Source organism: Pteropus alecto, unplaced genomic scaffold (assembly GCF_000325575.1).
Source record: "Pteropus alecto unplaced genomic scaffold, ASM32557v1 scaffold7, whole genome shotgun sequence".
NCBI classification, from domain to species: Eukaryota; Metazoa; Chordata; class Mammalia; order Chiroptera; family Pteropodidae; genus Pteropus; species Pteropus alecto.
Window position 1 is genome coordinate 44,815,613 of NW_006494614.1, and position 8,378 is coordinate 44,823,990.

Sequence of the window (8,378 nt, forward strand, 5' to 3'; positions counted from 1 at the left end):
AAATAAAATGTTTTAAAATTGTACAATAAATTGAGTGTTATGTGTTCATTTATTCCGACCCTTGAAGCCAGACAGGTAGGAAAATTATGTTTCTCCCTTGCTATGTTATCTAAAGGAGCTAAGTATATAGAACTAGAAAGATGATTTTTTTAAAGGGGACAGAGCGTGCACGCGCGCGCGCGCACACACACACACACACACACACACACACAGACACACACACACTTCCCTAGGGTGTTTTTCAAACTACAAGTGCTCCTCCTGATTATGATATGACAATAGGGGACTGCTGCTCCACACTGTAACAGATGGGAGGGCACCTGTCCTCAGGTTTGTAAGGACTGGAAAAAGATTGAGATCTACAGTATCAGAGGACCGACTGGTGATTACCACAGAGACACTGACTCGTCCAAGAAACCAAGCAAAGAACCACACGGACTGAAATGTTCTGTTCTTTGAGGAAAGCTGTGATACTATTCCGTCATCTTATCTTTATGAGCATAACCAAGAACCCAGCAAAAGCATCAAACATCCTCTTAGCAGCCAAAATGAATATCCCAAGTCCAAACATAAAATTCATGCTAAAAGGTGATTGTGACTATATAGTAAAGCAATGGTATCTTGTAAAGTATAAATCTAACTTAACCAATCAGGCAAATTCTAATTATAAAAGAGTTTGGAAGTTGTCATGAGCACATAAACAGGAAAATTAGGGAACACCAGTGGAATGGGGGGAAATGTCAGTTACAAAAAAAAAAATATTGTAGAACAATTACAAAGCCTCCATCAAAATAAACAAGTTTTCAGAATATGGCTAAGATCCAGAAACCAGAATAATAGTAAATACTTGAAGAACAAAACAATAAATTTCAAAGCAGATAGTTCAAAAGAAGACAAGAGGCTTTCTAGTGAGAAATTCTGAGAACACTGGTGCAGATTGGCGTAGGTACCTCTTAGGAAAGGACACCGGCAGCCCTTTATAAGACACACAACCAGCCTGTAACCTGCACTCCACAGCTGTCCTCTCCAGGCTTTGCAAGGAACCTATAAACAGCTAAATTGTTTTCTCTGATATCCTAAATTGACATGCACAAGAACGGAAATACCCAAAGCAACCTATCTCTCAGCTCCCCGATAACCAAGAAGTACAAACAAGAATTATTGTTCCCCGACTGTCTACAGGCATTTTTTTCTCATCTCCCTCTCCTCTCTTTTATAAATCCTAATATTTGTCTCTGTTCCTTGGCCACAACCTATTGTCTGTCTTCTTCACATGTGAGTAAATTTGCTTATAAAGTAACTAATGAAATGTCTGAGTTATTACCGGACATAACGACAATCTACAATACCCAGGAGTTGTGTGTGCATTTCATTCTTACACTTGAAATTGGCCTAAAGGATTTGGTCATGTTATCTATAATAACTCATGAACAGTATAATGAGATATATTAATGAAGTCATATCAATACTGCCTGTCACCCGCTCAAATTTATGCTTTTGAATTCTGCAAAACAATTTGCTTTACTCAGTAAGAAAATTGTGACTCCTTGCAAAGGATATTAGTAGTCATTGTTGTCTGGTTTCTGAAACCGAAGCAAAATTTACTTGAATTTCAATATAATGGTATAACACAGGTAATGATTGAGCACAATAGAACTGAAGAGCTTTTCTGTAGGTAACCAGTGCCTTAAAAATTCCAGATGGTTGAAATTCATGGCACATAATTTCGGAACAAGAAAAAAATATCTTAGAATTCCTAAGTTCAACTCTCCCTTTTTGCTGATAATGAAACTAAGATCCAGAGAAGTTACAGGCCTTTCCCAGGTAAATAGCCATGAATGATCTTTCTAAACTTTGCATCATATCACTGCCTACTTAAAGTCCTCTGGATGCCGGATACAAACTCTTGTAGATTCCTGGGCTTACCTGACTCAGTTCAAATCTCTCTCCAGTTTCTTTTATTGCCTTGGCATTCTGTGCTGCCTGCAGTCACAGCAGCTCTAGGAGCTCCTGAAACAAGCTGTTTTCTCACCTTTAGGCTTTGGCAAGGAGTCTCCACCTACTGAGAAAGGCAAACATACCAACAAACACATCAGAGCCAACCAAAGTGTGCACAAGAATCTGTAGTATCAGAGGAGAAAGTTTGAGAGGGAACTCTCTGAGGAGCTGTCATTTAAGATAAGTCTTTGTAGGATACTTATGAATTCTGTGGAGGAGATTCGAGAAGTAACATTAATTGCCAACAACTAAATGCCAGGTTCTGTGCTTGGTGAGATACATAACTGTGTTTAGTATGTATAGTCACACACAATATATTTAATATTCAACATATATATTCAATATACTATATATATATTTGAGCATTTTTTCTGCTAATAAGCCTAATTTATTTCAGTCTTTCAACATTTATGTTCTGCAAAAATGATAGGTTTCATTTCTTTTAAAATAACCAGAATTGTTGTTTGGAAACTCACCCTTACCAATTTCAAAATTTACTACAGGTTACAATAATGTGGTACAATAAGACAATGTGGTACTGGCATAAGGATAGACATACGGACGAATGAAACAGATCTGAGAGGCTTGAAATAAATTTCTACTCATATACTTATGGTCAATTGATTTTTCACAAGGGTGCCGAATAGTAGAATTGGGAAATAATAGTCTTTTTCAACAAATGGTACTGGGACAACTGGGAAAACATGTGGATACACATGTAAAAGAAAAAGTTTAGATCTCTGTTTCACACCATATACAAAAATTAACTCAATATGCATCAAAAATCTAAATGTAAGGGTGATTAACCATAAAACTTTTAGAAGGAAACATATAAAAATCTCTGTGACCTTGGATTGGGCAGAGTTGTCCAAATCTTGGATTAGCGAATATCTTTTAGTATGACACCAAAAGCCACAAGCAATCAGAGAAAAAATAAACTTCATCAAAATTAAAAACTTTTATGCATCAAAGACACTATCAAGAAAGTGAAGACAAGCCACGGAATGGGAGAAAATATTTGCAAATCATTTATTTGGTAAGGATAGTATCCAGAATAAAGAACTTTCACAACTCAACAATAAAAAGACAAATAACCTAATTTAAAATGGGCGATTTAAAAATGAGCAAAGAATCAAAATAGATATTTCTGAAAGAAGATATAAAAATGGCCAAAAAGCACGTGGAAAGATGCTCAACATCATTAGCTGTTAGAGAAATGCAAATCAAAACCACAATAAGACAGCATTTTATGCCCACTTAGGATGACTATATATATTTTTTAAAAGACAAAAAAACAATGTTAGCAAGGATATAGACAAATTCAAATCTTCATACATTGCTGGGGGGAACATAAAATAGTCTGCCTCTAGAATTGGCAGTTTCAAAAAGCTAAACACAGGATTACCACATGATTCAGTAATTCCACTCCCAGGTGAAATTCTGCTAGCAATTTCACGAAGAGAATGGACACCATATGTTCACACAAAAAATATATACACAAATGTTCATAGAAGAATTGTTCATAATAGCCAAAAAGTGAGAACGGCCCAAATGTCCAATTAGGTAATTTGATTAATGAATAAATGAAATGAGGCATATCCATTAATGGAACATTATTCAGTCCTAGCAAGGAATGAAGGATCATTATGTGCTACAACATGAATGAACCTTGAAAACATCAAACCGAGTGAAAGAAGCCAGTTACAAAAAGCCACATGTGGTATGGGTCTTTTTACATAAAATGTTCAGAAAAGGTAATCCGTAGAGGCAGAAAGCAAATTAGTGTTTGCTAGGGGATGGGGAAAAGGAAGAATTAGGCCTAACTGCTAATAGGCATGGGTTTCTTTTTTGGGTGATGGAAATGTTCTGGAATTAGATAGTGGTTATGGTTACACAACACAGAGAATAAAATAAAAACTATTGAAGTGTACACTTTACTGTGGCGAATTTTATGTTACGTGAAGCGTATCTCTCAATTTTAAAATGTTATTTAAAAAAATGAAAAGAAAACACAATAAACACTGCACAAAGGAAATGGCTAATTTATTGATGGTCTATCAGGAAGTTTTAGTTTGGAAAACTTCCCCTCCAATCAAGCTGGGGGGAGGGGAAGAGGAACAGACATTTTGAAACTAAGTGAGAAAAAGGTGAAAAAGAGAATCAGTTTAGGCATTGACGAACTGTTACCCATCTATAAGTGCCAGTTCCCCCCTTTTCTCTAATAGCTACTTGTAATCTTTTAAAGAAAGGATAGTAAAAGCTAAAAATGCTTAAGTTAGGCCTGAATATCACCAGTTAGGTTAAACAAAATATAGATATATGGATACTAAGGTCATGCTGAATCCTTAGGCTTAGAAAAGGAAAATTGAAAGCAAGTTAAAAGGAAAGAGATAAAGAAAAGAAGGAGAAAAAGCTGAGAAGAAAACAAAGAGAGTAGGAATTGAAGAAAGAAGAAAAACTTCTCCCTTGTTTCTATAGCCCAGCCATGGCCACCACTGAAAGCACTATGAGTAACTACTACGTGCTCAGGACTATGATGCTCACTTTGAGACACAGAAAACAAGACTCTTGTCCTTAGGAATTCACAATCTTATTGGGGATATAAAGTATTCTTAATGAATCAATCAAAAGTGTAAAATTGTGGAGTTCTGCTAGAAAAGGAACTTAGAGAAGGAAAAAATTAGTGTGGACAAAATAGACAAAGAGGATTTTGTGGGTTTTGGACATAAGTTAGCCTTAAAGGATAGGTAGGATTCAGTAAGAAGCAGAAGGAAGAGATTTAGAGAGAAAAGTAAAGAGGTAAAGCCATGAATAGCTATGAAGAAATCGAAAAGGGATGAATTTAGCTGGGAGAAAAAAACCCCTCAGAATTATGCCACGTTGTATTTATTCTTCGAAAAGACCACATATAGCAAGAATTCAGAATCAGTTAAAATAGTTAAATAATAAATAAAATGTGGTTTTTATACCAGCACAGGATCTTAATGTTAACATGTTAGGAAATACGCTTAGTTCTACCTAGTGCTCTTTTCCCCAGCACTCCTGGATAGTTTCTGAAAATCTAATCAAGAATTTGTCGAGTTTGTAATAAAATACACTGAAAGAGGTCATTAAGAGTTACTCTGCTCATATGGTAATCTAAAAACAATCTAAGATGGGGGTATAGCTCAGTGGTAGAGCATTTGACTGCAGATCATAAAAATAATCTATAGCCTCAAGTCAGATAAACATATTTAAAGATAACATACATATACTTTCAACCTGTATGTGTGTCTTCTTACCTCAGTTACCTTGGAACTTATGTAAAGCTGTTTAAGGAAAAGAAAACAAACAGCATTGATTTCTGCAACTTCATTAGAATACTCCTCACAGAGGACATGTTCTATGTAAAAAGTTCATTTTGTGCTCTATTAATTGAGTACTGACATATGTATTTCAAGCTAAAGACAGCATAAGCTCTTATTTTGTGAACATAGTTTTTATGGTTAGTCTGTGCACACTGAATATAAGGAAACTGGTAACTAGGTATCATTCACTATCATGACTTAGATATAAATTCTAAATAATTTTCATGGCTTAAAAATTTTTAAGTATATCATATATTAAGTCTAAATAAATAAATAATTACTGTCACTGTGGGGAGATTTTGCTTTAGGGAGTTGTAGAATTCTTCCTCTAATGAAATCATTTGAGACGAATTTTCTACATGGTTTTCGAATGTCAAATCTCAATTGACATGTAATGAACTCTAAATATAAAATATCAGCTTACCACTTCTAAAGACTGATACAACGATTCAATTTTAAGTTAGAAAATGTATACAACTATATTGCTTTATATGGAAAAATTCCTAAAAACTATAGCAAAATTTGAATACATTACATAGTTGCAATGGAAAAATCTAAATAAAAAGTAAATATAAATTAGCTTACTATCTATACACATACATGTTTATGCATATGTACATATACGAACACACATACACACAAGGTTGGTTGTTCACTTCAACATGTTTGTAATATCAAAAACAAGCAAGGAAACAAACACATTTACTTCATGGAAACAACCAAAATGTCCCTTCATAAAGGACACATTAATTGTATTGTGATAACCTGTTTAATAAGATTTTAATGAAGACAGCCATAAAAAAAAATATACAGACGTACAAAGATTTCCATCACATGTTTTGACATAAAAAAAAAAAGCAAGGTACAGTACATTACATAATGATACAAATCGTATAAATTTTTTAAAGTATATATACTCATATATACAGTATTTCATATATTCTGAGGTATACTTTAAAAAGATTTAATTGGCAACATTTTTTCTTTCCTCACATTTTTTTCTTTATACAATTATAATATGTAATTTGCATTTGCGTAATTACATAAAATTTATGTAATTGCATAAAATCAGTAATAGTTTAGATTTGGTAAAATACATTAAATGCTTTCCAGGAAAGATAAACAATAAATTATTAGCAATGATCATCTTCAGTGAGAAAGACCGAAGAAAGGAAGTAGAGGAAGAACTCTACTTTTCAATTTTATAATTTTCTTTATGGTTCTTTAAAAAAATATTCAGTGAATATTTGACTTTTAAGTATGTATATCATATATGATAACATACAATATGTGTTTATATTTTTCCCCTGTTTATCTTAGGACTTAAAATGTAGAACCTAAAGTTCCTTTTGTATTTTAGGATTTAGCAAGATTACTTCTGCAGTGAAGAGGCAGGTCCTCACTCCAAGTACTCACAGTTTGCTGGCCATAGAGCACAGAGTGAATGAATGCAAGATAAACCCTTGCTCATCTTCTCGCTCCCATTCTATCTCCCCCACAGACAACTTGCTGCTACACTAAACATGTTTAATTCGCATCACCCCTTCTCCTTAAGTTCAATTTTGGAGGTTCTTTGGATGTCCACGAAGTCATCCCTAGTCATTTTCAGAAGCAATAAGGTGTTGGACTCCAACGCCTAAGAATCTTGAAGTTGTACACCTGTGTACTAAGTGTACAGTCACTTCAACCACACTCCCTTTTCTTATGCTCATTTCTGTAACTCTATCCCTTCATTCGTTAGTTCATTCATGATTATTCGGGGTATTCTGCGTGTTTGGCCACTGTGGCTACGTGTTAAAACTGAGAAGCCCCTCCAGAGCAAAATGTACCAACTAGAAAGACAGGCTGTTAAACACACAAAGGGCGGTCAATGTCAGAAGGTGAAATATCAAAGAGCTGAGAGAGACAGTCAGGGAAAGAAACTTCTTGAAAAAAACTTCACAGAGAAGATGACTTTTGAATTGGGTCTGAAGTAGAGCTGTCATGGGAGGATGGGAGAGGAGAGTATTACAGGCAAAAGATGAGGTTAGTGGGGTGCAAAAGCAAGAAAGCAGGAAAGGGCATCTCTTGCTTGGGAAAAGCGGAAAATTCAGTGCTGAGACTTTCGAGGTGTAGAGAAGTGAGGAGAGAGGAGCGGAAAATAAGACAAGAGGGAGAGGTATTTTGTATTTTACTTTTGAATTATTAAAAGGGGGAGTAGGGTGCGAAGTCACTTAGCTGTCCAGTGGAGAGACTGGGATTTACAACGCGCAGTGGTTTAACTGGGGATTTGTAGCTGGTGTTAACTGGACTGGTTGGAAGGATTAGTTGGAAGGTAGAGCACTGAATTTTAGCACCGACTGCAGTCTCCTAAAGGGGACGAGAGCAGGCTGGGCCTCAGCGGGCGAGAATCCGGCTGGAAGAAGGCTCTCCGGGCCAGAGTCCCGGAGCCCGCGCTCACAGCGCGTCCCTGACCGCGCACTTCCCCGCCGCCCTCGGCTCACCCAGGGCCGCCCGAGCGGCCGCGCTGCTGGGAGTAGCTGCTCCTGGCCTCCTCCGCCGCCAAGGCTCGGCGGGCCGTTGGGAGTCTGAGACCGGTTCGCTCCCGGGCGCCTCGCGCAGGCTCCGCAGGGCGCTGCTCACCGCAGGGTGCGGGGTGCGGGGCGCGGGGCTCCAGCTGCAGAGGCACGCGCTTCCGCACCCCCACCTGCGCGCCCTTATGGGCTGGGTCGCTCACCCTACCCCGCCACCGAGAAGTGAAACATTGTTTAGGGGCTCCCAGGCCATTGAAGGACGGCTGCCTAGAGACAGAAATTTGCCGGGGGGAGCGGGTGGTGAGGGGAGCCTGGGGTGGATTTCAAGATATGCTTAAAGGGATTAGCATGGAAATGCGAAAATATATAAAATCACGTTTTCTATAACCTTTATATTTTCTGAAGCTAGTGTTTCACTTAAGAACCTAAAATGTTTTCTATTGCATTCGTTTATTCAGTAACCTATGACTGGTAATATAGAGAATAGAAAGACTGAAGAAAACTGACTTCTTTTCAAAGT